The sequence below is a fragment of the Moschus berezovskii genome, chromosome 4 (assembly GCF_049115385.1).
Source record: "Moschus berezovskii isolate FMDL1 chromosome 4, NW_MosBer_1.0, whole genome shotgun sequence".
NCBI lineage: Eukaryota > Metazoa > Chordata > Mammalia > Artiodactyla > Moschidae > Moschus > Moschus berezovskii.
Window position 1 is genome coordinate 11104589 of NC_142463.1, and position 25350 is coordinate 11129938.

Sequence of the window (25350 nt, forward strand, 5' to 3'; positions counted from 1 at the left end):
TTTGCACTAAATGACTGTTAAACAATTAGGTAAATTGAATACAGTTTTTATAATACAGTTGTGTTAGTGAGAAGAATGGGATTCTTTTGGGGGGATAGCGCGTCCCTTAATTGGGATCCAAAGTTAACTCATCAAAATTAGTGGCAAATATTCATCTGTTAATGATGAAACATGTACTGAGAGTTTACATTTGTCATCTTTGATAGTTTCTTTTCACAGAGATAGGTCCTGCCCAATACTAATATTAATCCATGAGTATATGATTTTAATTGAGCATATTTTTTACTTGGAAGGCATTTATAGAATTCTGTTAGATTGTTTTCTCGATATTTGCTTTTAGCCCCCCCCATTGCACTGCACATTAATCATTTCCAACTGAAGAGTAAATGAGAGCATCTCAGTTGCATTTTGGTGGATTTTGAAATACAAATATTTCCTTTGCACTTGCATTAAAGAAATATATTGAAATGTAGTTTAAGCTAAGAAAATAGATGTGCTTCAAATTTGTGTGGGAATGAAGATCTTGCTTGTTTTGAGTTTTGCTAGTACAGGAAGTGAAGAAAGTAACTACTCATGATTCAAACAAATGTTCAGTGTAATTTGCTATAGGATATGTTTTCCCTTGAAGTGCTGTTTTGTTAATTTTCAAGTGGATTTAAGAAATGTTATTAAGTGTGCAGCAAAAGTTAATTTCAGAAGCCATTAACTATCCATTAATGGTGTTTAACGGTGATTCTTCAGAAAAATTCACAAAATCAGTTTTGAGCTTAAAAAATTGCAATGAATTTTACTGCTGCTAAGCCATTTAACTGCTGTTTGGTAGGGCAAGTCAGACATCATGTATTTCTGAAAAAATTCGTAGAACTGATGATGGTTAAGTCTGCAAAAGTGGACTGAGAGGGAATGAAAGTCACTCTTGTCAATACTGGGTCAGTACAGTCAATACATGAGAGTTTTTTGTCGAGTATCTGCTGATGAGCAGTACAGTAAATAAACCATAAGCTTTAAATACTTTATAATTAATATTTCTGTACATCTTAGCATATTCAAGCTTAGACTACATTGAATTAATGTTCTCTCAACTTTTTTGAAAACATTTTCACCAGAAGTTGTTCCATACAGACTGTTCAGTGTTCAGTCGCTTCAAACTCATCACTGACTTCACTAAACCACTGAGTGGTATCAATAATATCTCTTGAATCATCAAGAGCCATGAAACACCACCAAGAATCATTTGGCTTTTTTGAAAATACATTTTTATTTTTGAACAGTTAGATTTACAGACAGTCTGGGAAAATAGTAGAGTATGTTCCCATGTATAGCCCATTTAACACCTTTTTCCTGTTAACACCTGTTGCCCCTGTTAACACCTACTAACATTAATGTGGTACATTGGTCACAACTGATGAACCAATATTGGTGCATTCTTATTAACTGAAGTCCATACTTGAGTTTTCTAAGTTTTTATCTAATGTACTTTTCCTGTTCCACATTCTCGTTTAGGATCTACATTAAGTTGTCATGTCTCCTTAGGCTTCTTTCTCTTGGCTGTGACTGTTTCTCACACTTTTTTGATTTTTGGTGATCTTAACAGCTTTGAGGATTACTGGTTAGCTATATTATAGAATGTCCCTCAGTTGGGATTTGTCTAATATTTTTCTCCTGAGTTGACTAATGTTATGGATTTTGGGGAGAAAGACCAGAGAGGTAAAGTGCCGCATCATATTAAGGAGTTCAGTCGCTCAGTCGTGTCCGACTCTCCGCGACCCCATGAATCACAGCATGCCAGGCCTCCCTGTCCATCACCAACTCCCGGAGTTCACTCAAACTCATGTCCACAGAGTCGGTGATGCCATCCAGCCATCTCATTCTCTGTCGTCCCCTTCTCCTCCCACCCCCAACCTTTCCCAGCATCAGAGTCTTTTCCAGTGAGTCAACTCGTCGCATGAGGTGGCCAAAGTATTGCAGTTTCAGCTTTAGCATCAGTCCTTCCAATGAACACCCAGGATTGATCTCCTGTAGAATGGACTGGTTGGATCTCCTTGCAGTCCAAGGGACTCTCAAGAGTCTTCTCCAACACCACAGTTCAAAAGCATCAATTCTTCGGCGATCAACTTTCTTCCCAGTCCAACTCTCACATCCATACATGACCACGGGAAAATCCATAGCCTTGACTAGACGGACCTTGGTTGGCAAAGTAATGTCTCTGCTTTTTAATATACTATCAAGGTTGGTCATAACTTTCCTTCCAAGGAGCAAGCGTCTTTTAATTTCATGGCTGCAATCAGCATCTGCAGTGATTTTGGAGCCCAAAAAAATAAAGTCTGACACTGTTTCCACTGTTTTTCCATCTATTTCCCATGAAGTGATGGGACCAAATGCCATGATCTTTGTTTTCTGAATGTTGAGCTTCAAGCCAACCTTTTCACTCTCCTCTTTCACTTTCATCAAGAGGCTTTTGAGTTCCTCTTCACTTTCTGCCCTGAGGGTGGTGTCATCTGCATATCTGAGGTTATTGATATTTCTCCCGGCAATCTTGATTCCAGCTTGTGCTTCTTCCAGCCCAGCGTTCCTCATGATGTACTCTGCATATAAGTTAAATAAGCAAGGTGACAATATACAGCCTTGACGTACTCCTTTTCCTATTTGGAACCAGTCTGTTGTTCCATGTACAGTTCTGACTGTTGCTTCCTGACCTGCATACAGGTTTCTCAAGAGGCAGGTCAGGTGGTCTGGTATTCCCATCGCTTTCAGAATGTTCCACAGTTTATTGTGATCCACACAGTCAAAGGCTTTGGCATAGTCAGTGAAGCAGAAATAGATGTTTTTCTGGAACTCTCTTGCTTTCTCCATGATCCAGCGGATGTTGGCAGTTTGATCTCTGGTGCCTCTGCCTTTTCTAAAACCTGCTTGAACATCTGGGAGTTCACGGTTCACATACTGCTGAAGCCTGGTTTGGAGAATTTTGAGCATGACTTTACTAGTGTGTGAGATGAGTGCAATTGTGCGGTAGTTTGAGCATTCTTTGGCATTGCCTTTCTTTGGGATTGGATTGAAGACTGACCTTTTCCAGTCCTGTGGCCACTGCTGAGTTTTCCAAATCTGCTGGCATATTGAGTGCAGCACTGTCACAGCATCATCTTTCAAGACTTGAAATAGCTCCACTGGAATTCCATCACCTCCACTAGCTTTAAGGAGTACGTGCTATCAATGTGACTTCTCGTTAACCTTGATTATCTGATTAGGTTTCTCAAGGATAAATTACCCCCTTTCCTTCCATAGTGTATACCGAAAGAAAATAGCTAGACACACTCACCTCCACTTGAGTGGAGAGTTATATTCCACCTCCTTGAGGGTGACTGAGTATAAGTATGGATTCATGGGTATTTTTGTTATAATCCGGTACTTAATTTTGTTACAGTTTTTCTGATTGTTACTATTGAGAGCTCTTTCAGTTGGACAGGAGTATCCTTTTGACACACCACCTTTACTGTATATGGTGGTGTTTTTTTGTTGCTGTTTAGCACTTCTTTACTTTCTGGCACTGTAAGGTACTCCCAAGTTCATGCTGTGTATCCCTTCCTCCAACCCTAGATTCAGCCATTTCTCCAAGGAGTCCTGGTTTCTTTTATTAGAGAATGTATTAGAAATCAAGATCTGGGTCCTGGAGGGTAGTTGCCTCTCAGCTGACAATGCAAGAAATATATCTATATTAATACGTATATTCTGTATACTTATAGAAATATCTGTATTTGATGTTTCTATATATATCAATTTCTGTCTGTAAACATGATTACTGATACCTCCAACTCTAATCCAGTACCTCATTGATCATTCTAGTCTTTCCCTCTTCTATGTTTAACCTCCCACTTCGAACAGTGTGAATCTTGACTGTCACCATCTGCCATGCGTTTACTCATTAGTTCCAGTATACATGTAGTGTAGTAGTTTCAGGATTGTTAACCTGTAACCTTTAACAGCTATGACAAACCTAGACAGCGTATTAAACAGCAGAGACATTACTTTGCGAACAAAGGTCTGTCTAGTCAAAGCTATGGCTTTCCCAGTAGTCATGTACAGATGTGAGAGTTGGACCATAAAGAAAGCTGAGCCCTGAAGAGTTGATGCTTTTGAATTGTGGTGTTGGAGAAGACTCTTGAAGGGTCCCTTGGATTGCAAGGAGATCAAACTAGTCAATCCTAAAGGAAATCAGTCCTAAATATTCATTGGAAGGACTGATGCTGAAGCTGAATCTCCAATATTTTGGTCATCTGATGTGAAGAACTGACTTATCAGTAAAGACGCTGATGCTGGGAAAGATTGAAGGCAGGAGGAGAGGGGGATGACAGAGGATGAGATAGTTGGATGGCATCACCGACTCAATGGACTTGAGTTTGAGCAAGCTCCAGGAGTTGGTGATGGACAGGGAAGCCTGGTGTGCTGCAGTCTATGGGGTCAGAAAGAATCACACATGACTGAGTGACTAAACTGAACTGAACCCTTTAACAAGAGCTTCCCAGGTGACACTAGTGGCAAAGAACTCACCTGCCAATGCAGGAGACAAAAGAGACGTGGGTTTGATCCTTGGTTTGGGAAGATTCCCTGGAGGAGGGCATGATAACCTACTCCAGTATTCTTGCCTGAAGAATCCCATGGACGGAGGAGCCTGGTGGGCTACAATCCATAGAGTCACAAAGAGTCGGACACAACTGAAGCGACTTTGCACGCACACATGCACCCTCTAACAACTTTACAACTGGAATAGTTTTAACAACTAGAATACAGTGGTTATATGGAGTTCCTTTTGCTTTTTATCTTGTTTCTGTTTCACTTATTTCCATAGTTGCTTAGGTCAGCACCTTTCCGTTCCATCTGCCCTATTTTTTAATTGACTATATTGCTTCTGTTGTCCTCAACCCTTCAAACCAAAAGGCTAATAGTCTTAAGTTCATTTTCTCTAGACATACTTCTTAGGCTGCTGCAGTCAAACATGACTTAATTAACTCACTATAATTAAATGACTTTCCTCCTTATGCTAACATATATAATACTCAGAAATTTACTTTGGTTGTATAGCCTTTTCTTTTTTTTTTTTTTGGTTTTATAAAGATTTTCTGTTGTGATAGATACTGTGTTTTAAATTAAAAAAATTTTTTCCAGCGCTTGGTTTCCTGTGAATTGGGAATATTATATGAGTACTTAGGTTGGTAATGTCAACTCTTGTATTCTTGGCACAGCTATGATATCATTTCATAATAAACACAGAGTGTTGCCATCTAATTGGATTTAAAAAAGCACCCACAATCCACACTGTGTCTTAAATGGGTAGCATTCAAAGTCCATTTTTCTTTTGTTTTGACATAAGTGATACATGCTGGTAATTAAATAGTAATAAAATGTGATATGACAGAATACATGGTACTTGAAATGCTTTTAGTGACAATTATTTCACCGGAATTCGTAGCAGCGCTAAGTGGTGAGACCTCTGCTTGTAGTCACTTTTGCACCTACTCTGCTGCTGTATATTATAAAGGAATGAATGTGGCTGTGTTCCAGTAAAGCTGTTCATAGATACTGAAATTGGAATTTCATAGAATTTTCACATCTGACAAAATACCTTGATATTTTTCTACCATTTAAAAAAAGTAGAAATTGGGGAGTTCCCTGAAAGTCCAGTGGTTAAGACATTATGCTTTCACTGCAGTGGCGTGGGGTTTGATCCCTGGTTGAGCAACAACATATTAAAAAGCAGAGACATTACCGACAAAGATCCGTATAGATTGATGATCTATAGATTTAAATGACATATAGATCAAAGCTATGGTTTTTCCAGTAGTCATGTATGGATGTGAGAGTTGGATCATAAAGCTGAGCCCCGAAGAATTGGTGCTTTTGAACCGTGGTGTTGGAGAAGACTCTTGAGAGTCCCCTGGACTGCAGGGAGATCCAACCAGTCAATCCTAAAGGATATCAGTCTTGAATATTCATTGGAAGGATTGATGCAGAAGCTGAAACTCCAATACTCGGGCCACCTGATGAGAAGAACTGACTCATCAGAAAAGACCCTGATGCTGGAAACGATTGAAGGCAGGAGAACAGGATGACAGAGGGTGAGGTGTTTGGATGGCATCACTGACTGAATGGACATGAGTTTGAGCAAACTGCAGGAGTTGGTGATGGACAGGAAAGCCTGGCGTGCTGCCTGCAGTCCATGGGATCGCAGAGTCAGACGCAACTGAGCAACTAAGATCCTACAAGACGTGCTGGCAGCCAAAAAAGAAAATGTAGAAACTGTTCTTAATGTACAAAAACAGGTTGAGTTTTGACATCATTTGCTCACCTCCCAAGCATAGAAGACCCTGTATGCTGGACATGTTGGGCAGTATTTGCCTTTCTCTTCCAAACCACTCATAGTAAATTCACCAGTCTTGGGTTCAGTCTTGGTGTGCCTGCTTGAAAGTGGAGAAGCTACTTGGAGCAAGACATCACACAGTTCTCTGTGATAAAACCCTAAAGGGTTATTTGCCTAGCTGTCATAATCTCATCAGTTCCTAGTATTTTTTTAATTGGGGAGTGGCTAAGATTAAATTTTGTCACTTATTGGCTACTTTGAGTTAACTTAAAGACAGTGTCCTCTTTTGTTCACTTTTATTCAACTTGCTTTTGAAACTAGAACACATTAGGTGGGAGAGAGGAGAGAGTGTGTGTATGTTAACTGGTTAGAATGTTAAAAGGTAGATGTATTGGAATAGTTCTTTAATCAGTGCATTGTAAGCAGTTCCCAGTTTTGTAGGAGTCATCAGGGATTCCCTCAAGCTGACTCATGTGAGCCCCTGTGCCCCTGCATTTAGAAGCAGGGAAAGAGGTTCCAGTTGATGTAATCTAGGATGAACTCCCAGAATGACGTGCAAGAATATATACAAAAGTATTTTGAAAGAATGAGTTTTTGTAAGTGCTGTGGTTTTGCTCTTTATCAACTAAGTAAATATAGACCAACATTGTCATTAATTTGCTAGATGGTCTGACTGAATAGTAATTTCTTCTGGTAACTCTTATCCTATTAGTTTTAACAGTAGGTTTTTGTTGCCTCTTTGTAATGTTAATTATCTGATAACCTTTGGTATAGGTCAAGAGTTTATTGCTTGTGTATTCAGTTTACTCAGCAGACACATATCAGTGTTAGGTAATAGACTTTGCAGTCCTGTGAGTATTAACAGACATAATGATATGCTTGTCTAGGGTAACACCAAGAAACAGTACCTGACCCAGCCTAGGTGAACCCAGGACAGCATGCTGGGGAAGGAGACCCTGCTAAGAATGAGTCTGGTTGAGAGGGTAGGAGGCTCTTGGCTGAGGCCCTGACATGTACTACGAGACTAGCTTAAGGAAATGCATTCCTTTCTTTCCTGGTTAAATAGGCAAGGCTTCAGCTATGTGCACACCACAGGTTTCAGAGAGAGCTAAGGCGGGTATCCTTGATTGAATAAATGAATAAGTGAAAAAAGAAAAGAATAATGTCAAGATTGCATCTTCAGATTATTTAATTCTTGAGTGCCTTCCTACACTGGGCTTCCCAGGTAGGGCTAGTGGTAAAGAACCTGCCTGCCAGTGCGGGAGACATGAGAGACATGGGTTCGATCCCTGGATTGGGAAGATCCCCTGGAAGAGAGCATGGCAAATCACTGTAGTATTCTTGCCTGGAGAATTCCATGGACAGAGGAGCTGACAGGCTTGTGGTCCATAGGGTTGCAAAGAATCAGACATGACTGAAGCAACTTGGCATGCTTTCCTACTGTACAGTATTTTTAATGAATGATAAAACTTAAATTAGGAGTGAGGATGTTAACTACATATTGAGTTTGCTGATGTTGGAAGTTTGTTTTTCTGTTTGGTATAATGCGCCGTTGCTTTGAAACGTGGCCATATTAATGTTTAGATCAGGAAATATTTAAATACTTGGATCTGAAAGGTTTTCTTGTGCTTTGAGGGGTGAATGTGGGGAGTTGTTTTAACTTGAAGTGTATTTGTTAGTTTATCAGTAGTTCAGTCTACTTGAAAGTTTTTGTTTAAAGCATCTAATTCTTCTGAAGTTATTCTCCAAGTTGAATTAAGGAGTTTGCAAATACAGCCTGTATAATGCAAACTGTAGCACCTGAAATACTGCCAGTGAAAGGTATCAGATTACAAGAGGAAGGTTTTAGCTTTCCCTACTGCAGCCTTACGGTAAGGAGGTGGGGTGAATGAAAATGAGTTTAGGAGACAGACAGAGACCCTCAAGCTAGTATACTTTGAGAGAGAATCCTGTGTCCACTTGGAGTGAAGTTGAGAGCTAAAGGAGAGTTTCTGCTTATAGATTCCAAGCATCTGTATTTCAAGGTGCAATCTGCGAGGTTTGGATAGCTATTTTATCACTGCTTATTTCTTCTCATTTCAGAGTCGTATTCTGACTCAGTAATTTGGAGAAGCCAGTGGCACTGCATCTGTCTGGGGTGTGCTGCAAGTCAAATCATTGTTCAGATAAGGTAAATGCATGATGGTAAAAGGAACGAATAGTAATTTTAGTGCCTTCTAAAACCAGTCTTATGCTTTTTATCCAGAAGATTCCTTTTGAGTTTTTAAATAACATGTTTCTTCACTTGGACGTGTTAAAAAAGATCAGCCATAAACGTGACACACATATAGTCACTGTTAATAGTTTGGGGAACAGACTCTTTTATGCATATGTTACTCAGATATGTGTAATCAAAATTGGAGTTGTGTTTTTTTGTCACCTGGTTCTTGTTTTAACATTCTGTTTGCATTTTTAAACGACTCATGTTATTTCATCATTGGATATTCCATATAATTTATGTAACTAGTTCCTTTTTGGTGAACATTTTAGGCTTTTCTCTCAGTTTTCCATGTCTTAGTTAACTATGTGACGAACATGAATAAATTCATGTATATAGTAGATTTCCCCCATAGTATACTTTCTTTTCTTAAATTTTTAAAAGCATTTTATATATTTATTTAAGCCTTTTTTTGTTTCACATTTTTGGTTAATACATGTACAAAAATCCTGTACATAGTCATGTCAGACCATCAGCTCCACAGGGCCTTTTTTTTTTTAAGTTGCAGCGTGTGGGATCTAGTTCCCTGACCAGGGATCGAACTCCAGGCCCCTTGCATTAGGAGTGCAGAGTCTTAGCTACTTGCCTACCAGGAAAGTACCTTCATGAAGCATTTGATGAAAAACAAGCCTTCCCACCCCCTTCCCAGTCCCTAGAAGCAGTCATTTCCAACTCTTCACTATTTCTTTGGTATTACCTCTAAATAGCTTATTTTGCTGCTTACAGATTTTCCAGTTTCGGGTATTATCTATTCATACCTTGGATAGTGGTCGAATTCTCTGACTTCCTCACGTATCCATGTTTATTGTAACTCTGACTGTAATGTCATTTTGGTTAGAGAGCTATATTCACTGTTAACAATATTAAGGTTATATATAGCTTATTCATTGCTAGCTTCCCTGGTGGCTCAGAGGTTAAAGCGTCTGCCTGCAGTGCAGGAGACCTGGGTTCGATCCCTGGGTCGGGAAGATCCTCTGGAGAAGGAAATGGCAACCCACTCCAGTATTCTAGCCTGGAGAATCCCATGGACAGAGGAGCCTGGTGGGCTACAGTCAACGTCGCAGAGTCGGACACAACTGAGTGACTTCACTTTCACTTTCACAGCTAAATCACATTGTATTCTGTGGTTAATTTTATTTGTACAACTGGTTGTTATCGCTTCTGTTAATATTTATCTTTTTCTGGTCTGTTCTGCTTAGTTTCTGTGTTCTTATTATTAATTTCTTTCTAAACTCTACCCAGAAGTGTTAATCTTCCTCAATACTTTAAACATTTTGGTTATATTATAAATTTTATCTTAGAGATATTTTCTAATCTGCTTCATTCTGAGCATGTGCTTTAACTAGGGAGCTGGGATGTTGTTATCCCAACATCATCCTGGTGATTTTTCCTCCTGGTTTTGTTATCTTTTCCCATGTCCTATCCCTTTCCTTTTTGATACAATCTTATTTTGAAGGAACACTTCTCCGTTAGCTTCCTGAGAAAGGGGTATACAACAGGTAAGTTTTTTGGATATAACATGTCTTGAAAATGCCTTTCTATTGCCCTTATGTTGATAATTACTTTGGCTAGATGTAGATTTCTAGTTTGGAAATAATTTTCCTTCAGAATTTTGAAAATACTGTTCTGTGGCCTTTCACTTTCACTGTTGGTAAGACGTCAGTGACATTTGCATATAACCTGTTTCTAACCTCTGAAACTTCTTTTTTTCCCAGTGTTCTGAAGTTTCAAAATGATGTCCTTGGTGTGGCTGTTTTCATCTAATGTACTGGCCACTCAAGGGACTGAAACTTATGTCACTCAGTTCTGGGATATTTTCCGAAATTATGTTCTTGATTTTTCTCTCCTTTATTTTCTCTACTCTTTTTCTGGAATTAATTGGATGTTGGATCTTTTGGACTGGTTATCTAATTTTAAACTTTTTTCCTACTAGTTCCATCTCTGTGTTTTTTGTTCTTTGGGAGATTTCCTTGGTTGTGCTTTCTAATATTTGTTGTATTTTTTTTCACTTGTGTTCATATATTTTATTTTTATATGTTTACTTACTATTTTGTTTATATTCAGCAAGATTTTTGTTTAGTCAGTCCAGCTTCTTCATACAACTCTGAACAGCCTCACTGCCTACAAAATGCCCTTAATACATTTGCAGAAACTTTTGCTTTTCTATAGCTACCAGGACAAACTGGCAATAAGTAGTTGGTTCTTTAAATTTTCTCATGTGAATCAGGGATTCTGTTTGCAATAAATTACAGATGACTTTTTTCCTCATCTGTCATGAAGGCTTTTTAATTTGCTGGCATCATGGATGATAAGTTATTTTTAAGTTTTATTTTAGTGTGATAAGAATATTTAAGATGAAGTCCACTCTCTCAGCAGATTTTTAAATGTAGAGTAACTTGTTGTTGACGATAGGTACAGCGTTACATAACAGACCTCTTGAGCTCATTCATCTTAACTGAAACTTGATGCATATTGATCTGTAACTGGCCATTTCCCCCTTTTCCCACTCCTAAGACAAATCTACTCTTTGAATTTATAAATTTATTTATTTTAGATACCTCACATCATATACCTCATGTAAGGAATCATGCAGTTTTTGCTTTTCTGTGACTGGCTTATATCACTTAACATAATGTCTTCAAGGTTCATGTGTGTTATTACATATTGCAGAATTCTTCTTTAAGACTGAGTAGTCACTCCAGTACTCTTGCCTAGAAAATCCCATGAATGGAGAAGCCTGGTAGGCTGCAGTCCATGGGGTCTCTAAGGGTCGGACACAACTGAGCGACTTCACTTTCACTTTTCACTTTCACACATTGGAGAAGGAAATGGCAACCCACTCCAGTGTTCTTGCCTGGAGAATCCCAGGGACGGGGGAGCCTGGTGGGCTTCCGTCTATGGGGTCACACAGAGTCAGACACGACTGAGGTGACTTAGCAGCAGCAGCAGAATTCCATTCCATCTATCACATTTCCTTTATTTACCTGTTAGTGGACATTTAGGTTTTTTCCTCATCTTGGCTGTTGTAATAGTGCTGTAGTGAACATAGGAATGCTAACATCTCTTTGAGATCTTGATTTCAGTTCTTTTTGATAAATATCCAGAAGTGGAATTGATGGATATGTATTCTTATATTTTTAATTTCTAAGAGTTCTCTTCTCTTTTGTTCTCTGAATGAAACAGAGGTGAAATGGTATTTCAGATGGTGGACAGTTTCCTCATATGTATAATGGGAGTAATAAATAAGTGAATATATATATAAAGCATTTAGAGATGTGCCTGGCTACTATTCTATTATTATTGTTCTTTTATGATGGATACAGGTTTTTTTATCTTTGAGAAAATTAATGATATTATTTGTAGCATATTTATACCTATCAAATAGACAGTATTTTCTTTTTTTAGTGGCTTTCTTTTTTAGATTTCTTTAGTATATCTGGAATTTTAGTTTTGTTTATGGTAAGAAGAAAGACTCTTAACATTTTGTATTAACTCGTTGATCAGTTGTCTCAACTATTCACTTATCATTTTTTCTAGTGTTTTGAAAAGTCACCTTTTTGAGAGTGTATTAATAGGGTATATTTTTAAACTTTGTGTTTTGTTCCATTTATTTGTCTAATCATGTACAAATAGTGATTTTATTATTAGTGCTTTATTTCATCTTAAATAAACCTTCTCTCTCCAGACTCAGCAAGCAAAATATACTTGAAATTTCCATGCTTCCTGTTTTTCACTATGTGGAACTATGACAGTTCTTCAAGAGACTTTAGTACTAGAAACTGGAAAAGAAAAACTATAAGGGCTTAGGCAGGACTTACATAGGAATCCAGTTGCATATTTTAAAAAATAAGCCTATTAGATTTTCCCGTCTAAGATTCTTTTAGAGTCTTTTAAAGCTGCTTTTGAGTTTTTTGATTCATTCAGTCAGTATATCCTTGAGTGCTTGTTACTGTGTCTATTCTCTATGCTGGGGATAATCAGCAGTGAGCAAGACAGACAGGATTCCTGTTCTTAGGGAGCTTACATTCTAGTTTGGGAAGGCAGATAGATAGTTTCGTTTCCTTAGTGTTAGGAAAGAAGTAGGACTACAAAATAACAGTGACGTGTCATTAGGTAGAATGCTAAGGAAGAGAGACCTTTTTGAGTTGGGTGATAAGCTGAGATCTGAAGGATGAGAAAGAAGCCAGCCATGCGGTAGACTGCAAAGTGTGTTCGTGTAGCAAGAACGGCGGGTTTAAAGGTGCTGAGACTGTAAATGCCTGTAAGTGTTCAGGAACAGAAATAAGGCCTTTGCGGCTCCAGTATAATGACTGAATGGGGGGAGAGTGGTTTGAGATGAAGTGGAAGAAGTAGGCATAGGGGCCAGATCATTTAGAATCTTGAAATGATGGCAAACTGGAGCTTTCAATATAAATCTGATGAATTCTATTTTGTTCCTTTAAAAATAATACAAGATGTTCTAGAAAATAATTAGACCTATTTCTTTGTGTAGTTAATAAGCTATTCATTATGAGCCAGAGAGGGGAGTTGCACTGGTCACAAATATCTGAACTGAATTCTTTGTTTATTTTTTAAAATATTTACTTGGCTTTGCTAGGTCTTAGTTGCAACATGCAGGATTTTTAGTTGTGGCATCTTTGGTCGCAGCATGTGGGATCTAGTTCTCTTGACAAGAAATTGAACCTGATCCCCCTGCATTGGGAGAGTCACCCTGAAGAGTCTTAGCCTCTGGACCACCAGGGAAGTCCCCTGAACTGAGTTCTAGTTGAGTGTTTGGATCTATTTGGGCTTGGAATAGTTAGGCGGTCTCTAAATTTAGCAAACTTGAATAGTGCCTTAATTAATTCATTTTAGATGAAAACAGCAGCTTGGGTTCTTGATTTCTTTTGTAGACCGAGGTGACTGGTGAGATCCGGAATGATAGCAGATCTTGAAGTCATTTTTCATTTTTTTTTGCGTTGAGTTGTGTGTGTGTGTTTAAGACATCCCTCTCTTTTTTTCTCCCCTCAACTTGTAAAGTGCAGAAACAAAGACATCGGGTTTTCCCTCAACAGGAAAGTGAAGGATGAATGAAGTGAATGAATACTAGAAACTACAAAAATAAACGATGAATTTAAAAGTGACTGATACTGAATAACGGAGAAGGCAATGGCAGGCCACTCCAGTACTCTTGCCTAGAAAATCCCGTAGATGGAGGAGCCTGGTGGGCTGCAGTCCGTGGGGTCGCTAAGGGTCGGACACAACTGAGCTACTTCACTTTCACTTTTCACTTTCACACATTGGAGAAGGAAATGGCAACCCGCTCCGGTGTTCTTGCCTGGAGAATCCCGGGGACGGGGGAGCCTGGTGGGCTTCCATCTATGGGGTCACACAGAGTCGGACACGACTGAAGTGACTTAGCAGCAGCAGCAGCAATACTGAATAAGGTTCAAAGCTTGAGCATTTGAAAAGACATAATCGTTGTCCTTTAGGATAGTGCCATCCAAAAGAAGTCCAGTGTGAGCCATATGTAATATCAAATTTCCCAGCAGCCACATTAAGGTAATAAATACAAAGAAGCAGATTAAATCAATGATACATTTTATATAATTTAATATACCAACACATTCTCATTTCAACATGTAATTAATATAAAAATATTTGAGACATTTTGCATTTTGAGTTTTGTACTAAGTCTTTGAAATCCTGTATTTTATACCTACACCTTATCCCAGTTCAGGCCAGCCACATTTCAGGTGCTTGATAGCTACATGTGTACGGGACTCTGCAACTCTTAAGGCTCATACTTCTGCAGGAAGGGATAAATTGCTATGATTGAGTTATTGAGATACCTTGCAATGTTCATAATTCAAAGCAGTAATAGTTGTAACATATAAGGAAATAAATTTAAACATATATTTTCCCCTCTCTAAATCTCTTTGTGATGAACTTTTTTTGGGAAGATATTTGATCCTGTAAAGATACGTCTATAAAATATCAAACAGCTTATCTCCTAAGAGGTTGTAAACAGACTTACTTAATGTAGAACAGGCTTTATGTAGAACTCCGTGTAAGTAGCAGCTGTCTCTGTACTGATGGTGCGATGATCACTTGATGAGGAGAGACCAGAGACCTAATCCTTGGAATCTGTAAAGTTTGTACATAAATCAGTGGTTTAGAATTCCTTTCTCAGTTTCCTGAAAGTATCTTGATAGATCATTGTTGTTCAGTTGCTAAATCGTGTCCGACTCTTTGCAACCCCCTGGACTGCAGGACGCCAGGCTTCTCTGCCCTTCACTATCTCCCTGAATTTGCTCAAACTCATGTCCATTGAGTCATCGATGCCATCCAACCATCTCATTCTCTCTTGTCCCTTTCTCCCTCTCGCCTCCAATCTTTCCTGGCATCAGGGTCTTTTCCAGTGAGTGAGCACTTCACATCAGGTGGCCAAAGTATTTGGAGCTTCAGCATCAGTCCTTCCAATGAATATTCAGGCTTGATTTCCTTTTGAATTGACTGGTTTGATCTTGCAGTCCAAGGGACTCTCAAGAGTCTTCTGCAACACTACAGTTCAAAAGCATCTATTCTTTGATGCTCAGCCTTCTTTATGGTCCAACTTTCACATCAGTACATGACTCCTGGAAAAACCATAGCTTTGACTACACGGACCTTTGTCAGCAAAGTGGTGTCTCTGCATTTTAACATGCTGTCTAGGTTGGTCATAGCTTTCCTTCCAAGGAGCAAGTGTCTTTTAATTTCATGACTGCAGTCACCATCTGCAGTGATTTTGGAGCCCAAGAAAGTAAAATCTGTCACTGTTGCCGTATCTATTTGCCATGAAATGATGGGACTGGATCCCATGTTCTTAGTTTTTTGAATGTTGAATTTTAAACCAGGTTTTTCACTCTCCTCTTTCACCCTCGTCAAGAGGCTCTTTAGTTCCTCTTCACTTTCTGCCATTAGAGTGGTATCATCTGCATATCTGAGGTTATTGATATTTCTCTTGGCAGTCTTGATTCCAGCTTGTGATTCATCCAGCCCAGCATTTCACATGATGTACTCTGCATAGACGTTAAATAAGCAGAGTGACAGTATACAGCCTTGATGTACTCCTTTCCAGTCTGTTCCATGTCTGGTTGTAACTGTTGCTTCTTGATTTGCATACAGGTTTCACTGGAGGCAGGTAAGGTGGGCTGATATTCCCTTTTCTTAAAAGAATTTTCCACAATTTGTTGTGATCCACACAGTCAAAGGCTTTAGTGTAGTCAGTGAAGCAGATTTTTTTTTCTGGAATTCCCTTGTTTTTTCTGTGACCCAGTGGATGTTGGCAATTTGACCTCTGGTTCTTCTGCCTTTTCTAACTTCAGTTGTACATCCGGAAGTTCATGGCTCACATACTGTTGAAGCCTAGCTTGAAGAATTTTGAGCATTACCTTGCTAGCATGTGAACTGAGCACAGTTGTATAGTAGTTTGAACGTTTTTTGTCGTTGCTCTTCTTTGGGATTGGAATGATAGATGGACTTTTTTAAAAGCTTTGATTGCAATGTGTACCACTGATTCAGTCCAAGGTCGTCTTTTTTTTTTTTTTTTTTTGATTGGAGGAAACCCAAGGTCTTAATAATTTCATTTTAAAAATAGTTGTATTATGATTGACTGTTTAACTTAGTTTTTAAGAAGGTTTATCATAATGAGAACTGGAAGGAGGCCATAGGTGATTAGTTAACATAGCCTGTAGTATCTTTATTAAGTTAGAAAAGCTGAGAGTTCCTCTAAAAAATAGGAATGTTGTGTTCCCCAGTGATAACACATTTAAAATGGGGACAAAAATTGCCGTCACCCTCCCCTCGGGATATAGGAGAGGAGCCTCTGGGGTCAAAGATAATATTTAAGTTGCTGACTGTGCTTTCCATTCTGTTTCTGTAATGATGAAGGGTTAGTTGCATAGATGGTCCTGAGCCTAATAGATACCCATTGAGCAAATTTTAGAAGATACCACAGGTCATGTACACTGGGGACATTGAGGTAAGTTCCAAATGAATGGCCCCTCAGTTTGCTATTGATTTTCGGTGCTACCGTTCATCAGCAAAGGGATTTATTCTTCAAAGGTCAGGACCTTAAAATTTGACCTTTTCTTGCTTCTCTTCACCTCTTCAGTGCAACACGTGCCAGTTTAGCCAGTATAAAACACTTTATTGTTTTGTGTAGGAAGATATCTGATTGCTTACCAGTATATTAGCAGGAAAGGAGAATCAGTGGTGAAATATATTTTTTCTTAGAGACGTTTCTAAATATCTCCCTGTCACCACTCTAGGGTTGCAGCTGAACATAGCTTAAGGTGTGAAGTCACTTACTGAATGCCAGGAGATTTACACTTTTTGTATACTTTTTAATTCCTGTGGCAGTCTTATGAGGTGTAGGCCATGTTTGGAAGATGAGGAGAGTAAGTATCTTGTCCAGCTAATAGGTGGAGCCCACAGATTTGAACCCAGTTAATTTTTTTGGTGCCAAAGCCACTACTTAACTGCAGAACCTAGCCCAGTATTATAAAGTGAGTCTCTTGAGTTCTGTTCATTTGGGACATGATATTTAGATTGATAATCTGTTTCAGCGTGGTCCTTTGCTAACACCACCTTTATACCTTTATATCCCTCTCTTGGAATAACATGTTATGGAAAACACTGAATGAAACCTGGATTCTAGTCCTAGCTGTTTGCTTACTGTGTATTGAGATAATGGATTCTTTTTCCATTGAGCAGGGATTTCCCAATTACCTGTCTGCTTTGATCCTCTTATAATTGTGAGATGTGTATACCATTGCCTTTGTCTTTTTTGTTTTTTAACGAACTTTTTGTTTGAGAATAGTTTAACAGGAAATTGCAAGGATTGTACAGAATTCATGTATTGGTTTGCTAGGGTTGCCATACAAAGTAGCATAGACTGAGTGGCTTAAACAACAGCAATATATCGTCCCACAGATCTGGAGGCTAGAAGTCAGAAATCAAGAGCTTGGCAGGATTCGTTCCTTCTGAGACCTGGGAGGGAGGGATCTCTTCTAGGTCTCTCTCTTCGGCTGGGAGATGGCCATCTTCTCCCTGTGTCTCTTCACAGTGTCTTCTGTCTGCATATCTCTATGTCCAGATTTCTCCTGTTTATAAGGACACCAGTAATCTCTGTAAAGACCCTATCTTCAAATGAGGTCCATTCTAGGGTACTTGGTGTTAGGACTTCAACATACATACATACATACATATTTTAGGGTTAGGGCTCCAAAATCACTGTGGATGCTGATTGCAGCAACGAAATTAAAAGGCACTTTGCTCCTTGGAAGAAAAGCTATGATGAACCTAGATAGTATATTAAAAAGCAGAGACATTACTTTGCCAACAAAGGTCCGTCTAGTCAAGGCTATGGTTTTTCCAGTGGTCATGTATGGATGTGAGAGTTGGACTGTGAAGAAAGCTGATCGCCGAAGAATTGATGCTTTTGAATTGTGGTGTTGTAGAAGACTCTTGAGAGTCCCTTGTACTGCAAGGAGATCCAACCAGTCCATTCTACAGGAGATCAATCCTGGGTATTCATTGGAACGACTGATGCTAAAGCTGAAACTGCAATACTTTGGCCACCTCATGTGACGAGCTGAGTCACTGGAAAACAGTCTGATGCTGGGAATGATTGGGGGCAGGAGGAGAAGGGGACGACAGAGAATGAGATGGCTGGATGGCATCACTGACCTGATGGACATGAGTTTGAGTGAACTCCGGGATTTGGTGATGGACAGGGAGGCCTGGCGTGCTGTGATTCATGGGGTCGCAAAGAGTCGGACACGACTGAGCCACTGAACTGAACTGAACAGTCCCTATTTTCCCTATACCCAATTTCCTCTATTATTAACATTTTATGTTAATATGGTATGTTTGTCACAATTAATGAACCAGTATTGATACCCTATTATTAATTAAACTGTAAGCCCTGTTTGTAACACATAAGAAAACTTCAAGGATGGGTATTTTTTCAAAAACGATACACTGATCTTAACAAAGTAACTATAAAATACAGAGATTGTGAAACCTGTCTTAGTGAGAAAGCAGAACAATCTTAAAAATTGTGATACGCTTGTGGTTTCACCTTTCCAGTAATTAGCACTTGGTGCAATGTCCAGTTTAGGCTTGTGAAGCCCAGTCTACAACCTGAAACTTCAGAAGTTAAGTTGTATGTTCAGTATTCTCTGCCTTTAACAAATGAATAAACTGAAATCTATACAGATTGTTACTTTCTTAAAGTCCCCCAGAATGCCTCTTTTATTCCAGGTCACTTCCTTTTGTGTCGTTTCCTTAGATAAACCATATATTTAAAACAGTACAGGCAAATTGGAATTTACTCCCTGCATACTTGTTATTCCTTCTAGGAGGCATACTTAAAATAGAAGAAATCGATGTATAAAATTGTTTGCATACATTTTCTTTTACTGGTTTTTTTTCCAAATTGGTGGTTAAGACCTAAGTTTGTTACTTGTGTGTAGTTTTCAGAAATTTCCAGCATTGATTGATTATGTTACCTTCTGTGAATATTATATAATATCCCAACGATCTTAAGATCTTCATATGTGTTTATTTCTCACTGGGGGAGAAACAGCAGTTTGATTGAATGAATAAAGGGGTTTCCCTGTAAGGGTTTGTCATTCTGATCTTGAATTTTTCAGTATTTTCTCTGGTGTTAAAAAAAGAAAAACATTTATGAAACTCATTCCTGTGTGGAAATCAGGCCTGAAATAATTAATAGCACGCTGTATTCTGTGCGATATGGAAAATACCTGTCTCATTGCGTTTTTCTTACCTTTCTAAGTTACTGAAAAGTAGTGTGGTCCTGTTTCTTTAAAAAGTGAAAGATGGAATGGGTGGAGTTTGCCAAGTCTTTTGAGACTGCGAAACTTAATTCAGTCTCTGAAGAGCTGGAAGGAAAGGTGACCTCTTGCTGGCTATGTGATGGAAAGAAGCTAGTGGCAGTATCCCTCAGCCTGACAAGGACCTTTAGCAGAGTCCTGACTCACTCTGGAAATTCCTTTTTCCCAAGTGAGATTGTGGTGCTGCCTGAATTTGGTATGTGTAGGTGGATTGCCCCCTTGCAAGTGATAGTTGAAGTACAGTCAGAAGGTAAGTAGCCAAGTCCCTGGTCAGCTATTTTCAGACAGATGGATTCCGTTCCGTTCGGTCGCTCAGTCGTGTCCGACTCTATGCGACCCCGTGGACTGTAACCTACCAGGCTTCTCCATCCATGGGATTCTCCAGGCAGGAATACTGGAGTGGGTTACTGTTTCCTTCTCCAGGGGATCTTCCCGACCCAGGGATCGAACCCGGGTCTCCCGCACTGGAGGCAGACGCTTTAACCTCTGAGCCACCAGGGAAGCCCCAAGATGGATTAGTTTTTCTAAAATGGTAGAATATGTTACGAATAGTAAATGATTTCTTCTATAGTAAATTTCAGAGGTGACGGGATGGAAGTGGAGGGATCATTCTTTTTTTTTTAAAGCAAAAAGTTCAACCCTCACCACTTAATTCCATTTTTTAGGATGGCTAAAGTCAGGATGAGGAATGTTCAGCTCACTTTGTGCAAACATTTGAGTTTTTTTTGTCAGTAGTAGAGCTGTTTCAAATCCTCGTTTTATTGATGAAGTGTGAGTTTAGTCTTGGTGAGTTTCTCCATTTAATATGCCCGAACACTTGCCCGTTATTTATTTATTTTAGCTTTTCGTTGCTCACCAGTGGCAATGAAGATCAATTCTGCCCTGATCAACGATCTTGGTATTTTGGGGGTGAAAGAAAGGAAGAATGCAGTTTGCAGCAGCCAGATAGGCTAGAGCAACATGTGTTTATTAGTTGATGACTGATGGTTGGGCTCAAAAGGAGAGATGTCAAGAAAACTTGTCTCTGAGGTAGGATGGGCTCTGTACTGGTCAGGCAGGAGCCCACAGTCCCACCCACCGACAGAACACAGGTTTCTGGTGGCTTTTGGAAAGAACTCTGTCAAAACAGGTCTTTTTGACATTTGGCAGCCCACAGCATCCAATGTAAGTAGCTATACTGTTAGAAAGGGATTACTTCTTTTTCTCAAGTTGGAAGAGATGGCCAAAAGTCCTCATCATTTTTTTTCTGTTTTGCTGTGCAGTTTATGAATTTTCTAAGCAATTAAATAATGCAGTACTCCTGTTTGCTGTCCAGAGAAATTAGGGCTGGAAAGGGAGGGATAGAGATTGACTTTTGGAGGACTTGGAATTGAACCTTTGTGAATAAGTGCTGGCTAATCCACCTGGCTCGAACTTCCCGCATTGGCAGTATTCTTGATAAATTATCCATCCGTTCCGTTCTGTTCAGTCGCTTAGTCGTGTCCGACTCTTTGCGACCCCGTGGACTGTAGCCTACCAGGCTTCTCCATCCATGGGATTCTCCAGGCAAGAATACTAGAGTGGGTTACCATTTCCTTCTCCAGGGGATCTTCCCGACCCAGGGATCGAACCCGGGTCTTCTGCATTGGAGGCAGACGCTTTAACCTCTGAGCCACCAGGGAAGCCCAAATTATCCATGTGTATCTTTATGTCAGGCTTTCCATTCCTTAATTGATAACACTTTTAAACTATTTCAGAGCTTACCCTCAGGGAAGCTTTCTTAATGCTTCTTAAGCATTAAGGAAGTTTTTCTAATTTTCATTTTGAAAAATTATGTGTGTCCATAATTAACATAAATTACTTTTTTGTTTTTTTTAAGTAGTGAAAACACACAACAGAGTTGGGCCTTTTGCTGCAGTTACTTGTCGTAAGAACCAAAGGCCAGATACTGTTTCTCTGAGGGTGTGTGCTTTACTGGCTGTCCCTTAATCCTCTAGTTTGTGAACACAAAGAGGTCCCTGTGCTGAATTGTTTCTGTGAAGTTTTCCAGAGCTGGTTTCTCCTTTGAATTCTTTCCAGCCTGACAACAGCCATTAAGGACAGTTGAGAATTTGTTTTGTAAACAGGTCCATTGTTAGCATAAGTAAACTAAAATATATGCTCTTATTAATGAAGGGTTATTTTCAGGGAAGTTGATAGTAAGGCTAGGATAAAAGCACATTGGTAAAAAATTACCGTGTAAAAATAATTTCTCCAAATGCCAAATAAACAGTTGAAGTGAGCTGACAATTTTTAGTTGAATTTTGGACTCTGCAGAATTAGAAGCTTTAGCTTTTTTGCCTTGCTAACACAAAAATGTAGTTTATTAACGTATATTTTCTTCCTCTCATCATAATTGCTCACTTGTTATGAGGTAGTCACACTTCTTAAAACAAGTGATGAAACAACCCACAGTGGTATTTTGGACTACTCATGTCCTGTAATTAGGAGGCAGTTTAAGGTTGCACTTTGGAATTTACTTTAAATGTGTTTGAGCTGAAATCAGAGTCATTGTTATTTGCTAATATAAATGATCCCCTTTTTAGACTTATTTTCAGAGCACACATGGAGCAGCATATAGATATGAACCTTTTGGGTCCTTTCGTTGCATGCCTGGGTTTTTTTTTTTTCCTACTGCCATGCAGGCTTGCAGATTCTCTGTTCCCATTACCAGAGATTGAACGCAGCCCTCCACAGTGAAAGTGGCAAATCCTAATGCTAGACCACCAGGGAACTCCCACATGTTTGGATTTCTTAATGGAAGGATTCTCTTTTTTTTTTTTTAAATGGAAAAGGTATGGGGAAATGAGGGCTTCCCAGTTGGCTTATTGGTACAGAATCCTCTTGGCAATGCAGGATATGAGGTTTTGATTTCTGGGTTGGGAAGGCTCCTTGGAGGAGAAAATGTCAACCCATTCTAATATTCTTGCTGGAATAATCCCATGGACAGAGGAGCCTGGCGGGCTATAATCCACGGGGTTGCAGAGAGTCTGATGCTGAGTGAGTGAGCTCATATACTTGGGGAAATAGCTGCAGAGATTGGCCTTATCCACTTAGACTAGTTAGGATTTTGATCATGAATTGAGCCCACCTGCGAAGAGTTGGCAATTTTTTTAAAGCTGGATGATGGATGCATTTGGGTTCCTTACACTATTTTTTCTACTTTTGCGTATGTTTGACTCAATATCTCCATAATAAAAATATTAAAAAAATAGAGCTCAGTTGGATATTAGGCTGGACTTTCCTAGCCTTCTTTTAAGTAATAAAAAGAGGGGAAAAAATCCATTTTAATAAAGTTTTCCTCAGAATGGACTTTGAATCGTTAAAGTGTAGTTTTATTTATTTAGAATTATGTGGAAATTACTTGTCTAGATTTTTTAAATATCTCTGAAGGTAGATGTTTGATTCAACACCATTAACTATGAATGTTATTAACAACTTTTTTAAAGACTGGTAGGGGGAAGTCACCTGTAAATTCACTAGCTAAAAAAATTTATATGTAAAATAAGAAGCACGTGCTCCCATCCTGTCTGCCCCATTCCATGTCTTTCCCTTTTCCTGCCCGCTTCCTCTTCATGTCTTCCTTTCTGTTCCACGGAGGTAACCACTGGTAATAGTTTGCTACGTGTGCTTATGTAGGTGTGTTTTATATGTATATCTGTACCTATGCACTGGGGCTTCCCTTGTGGCTCAGCTGATAAAGAATCCGCCCACAATGGGGGAGACCTGGGTTCGATCCCTGGGTTGGGAAGATCCCCTGGAGAAGGAAACGCCACCCACTCCAGTATTCTGGCCTGGAGAATTCCGTGGAGAGTTCCATGGGGTCGCAAAGAGTCGGACACGACTGAGAGACTTTCACTCACCTACATTGTTAACACATTTTAAAAATACGTTCTACCAAATTATATAGCGTATAATGTAAAAAAAGTTGAAGAATTTTAGTACTGAACTCCAGAATAACTTTGATTTTGTACTATAGGTGAGGGCAAACCTTTTATTATATCGTTAAATTGTTTCAGCAATAAAACTGCCCTTCTCCCCAAAGGATCCTTCTCTCCTTTTAGAAATGTGCTCAGTGCATATGTGGGTATTTGCCTCTATAAATTTTAAGACCTCAGAATTGAAATTAGCTTTATATTTGTGGGTTTATTTAATAATTCAAGAGAGCTACTTTATAGAGTAAATGTCAGGAAGGTGTCTCTGAACTTAGATTTCTTCAGGGATATTGGGAGTGGGGTGTGAAGTCTTGGGAAAATATTACCCTAGAGATACCCATAGCTGCTCTTGATTCTCTTTCCCTCTTTTGCTCAGGAGAGGATAATCTCCAGAGGAGAGCATAAAATAGTAAACACATTTGATATGTCACCTGAGCTCTGCTTTCCTGCAGCTATCCAGAGGCACACAGAGCACACAGTCAGGCCCAGTCCTTTGCCTCCAACCCTTGATGAGCTGTGAGGTTCTTTCTTGGCTGATTTTTGGATCTTTTTTTAATTTTAGTCAGTTTGTTCAAGAATTTTCTACATCTTGCCTTTAGTGACTGTTGAGAGCAGAGCTGTCTTGACTGGACTTGCTAGCAGTGGAGTTTCACTCTGACCTGGCACTACTAATTGAAATGTGAATGTCTGCTAAAGACTGAGATCAGTTTGACCTTCTCTGTCTTTGAGGAAGATAGAAAAGGGATATGAATAAGCTCAACATCTAGATTAGCAGTAGTTATTAGCACTGTGGTACTTACTTAATTTTATTCTTGGATTGGATTGTTAATATTTGGTGAACTGATCTTTTATTATTCCTGCTTGTGTGATGAAGAGAGTGGAGAAGGAAGAGAAGGGTGAAACAAACCTGTTCATTAGCACATACTGAGTGTCCGCTCCATGGCCAAGTGCTGTGTGCATGAAAGGGAGAACAAATCAGACATGATCTTTGACCGGTTAATTTTGTAGCCTCTTCGGTTTAGTATTCTGAATTGTTAAACTTAATTGGTTATCAGCAGTACCAAATGTAGAGCCATCTATCTGGAAAAGTGCTGTCCTCTAGCGAGAGCAGAGATAGCAGTTCCTGGGGCAAGGGACAGGGAGTGGAGGCCCATATGGGGTCAGTCCATTCTATTAAGGTTATGTTAGAGATCCATAAATAGGAAAAAGACTAATTTTAAGACCTATTGTAAAAGCAGGTGTTAGGTGGTAACTGTTGAAAATCAGTGTAATACAGTAGCATAAAGGACCCAAACCACTTGATCATCTCAATAATAGAGTACAAACATGAAAAAAAAAATCCCAACAGTTTTTCATATTAAAAGTATTTAACCAACTAGGAATAAAAGGAACTTCCTCAATCCAATAATAGACATTTGTGAGAAAAACCTACAGGTATCATTGTACTTAAAGGTGAATAGAAGACAGTGTTTTTGCCCTCAGTTCAGGAACAAGAGAAGAATGTCCACTTACCTCATTTCTGTTCAGCATTGTACCAGAGGTTCTAACCAGGGCAATTAGGCATTAAAATGAAATAAAAGTCATCTAACTCAGCAGGAGAAGAAGTAAAACTATCACTTTTGCAGATGATATGATCTTATGTAGAAAATTGTAAGGAATCCATTGAAAACTAGTAGAACTAATATATGAATTCAGTAATGTTAAAGGATAGAAGATGAGTATACAAAAATGTATTTCTGTACACTAACGACTGCTTCTCTAGTGGCTCAGATGATAAAGTATCTACCCACAATGAGAGAGATCTGGGTTCGGTCCCTGGGTTGGGAAGATTCCCTGGATGAGGGCATGGCAACCCACTCCAGGATTCTTGCCTGGAGAATCCCCATGGACAGAGGAGCCTGGCAGGCT

General features: G+C 39.2%; 1 protein-coding gene across 4 annotated transcripts in view; it reads left to right on the forward strand.

The window, feature by feature from the left end:
- Positions 1-25350, forward strand: part of THRAP3 (thyroid hormone receptor associated protein 3) — a 74039-nt gene that overhangs the window by 20214 nt on the left and 28475 nt on the right. For 3 of the 4 annotated variants that reach the window (XM_055403874.2, XM_055403879.2, XM_055403875.2), the window contains one exon: positions 8435-8522. The exons of the other annotated variant lie outside the window; for it this stretch is intronic. The gene's annotated coding sequence lies outside the window, so the exon portion shown is untranslated. The remainder of the gene's footprint in view (positions 1-8434; positions 8523-25350) is intronic. 4 annotated transcript variants of the gene reach the window in all.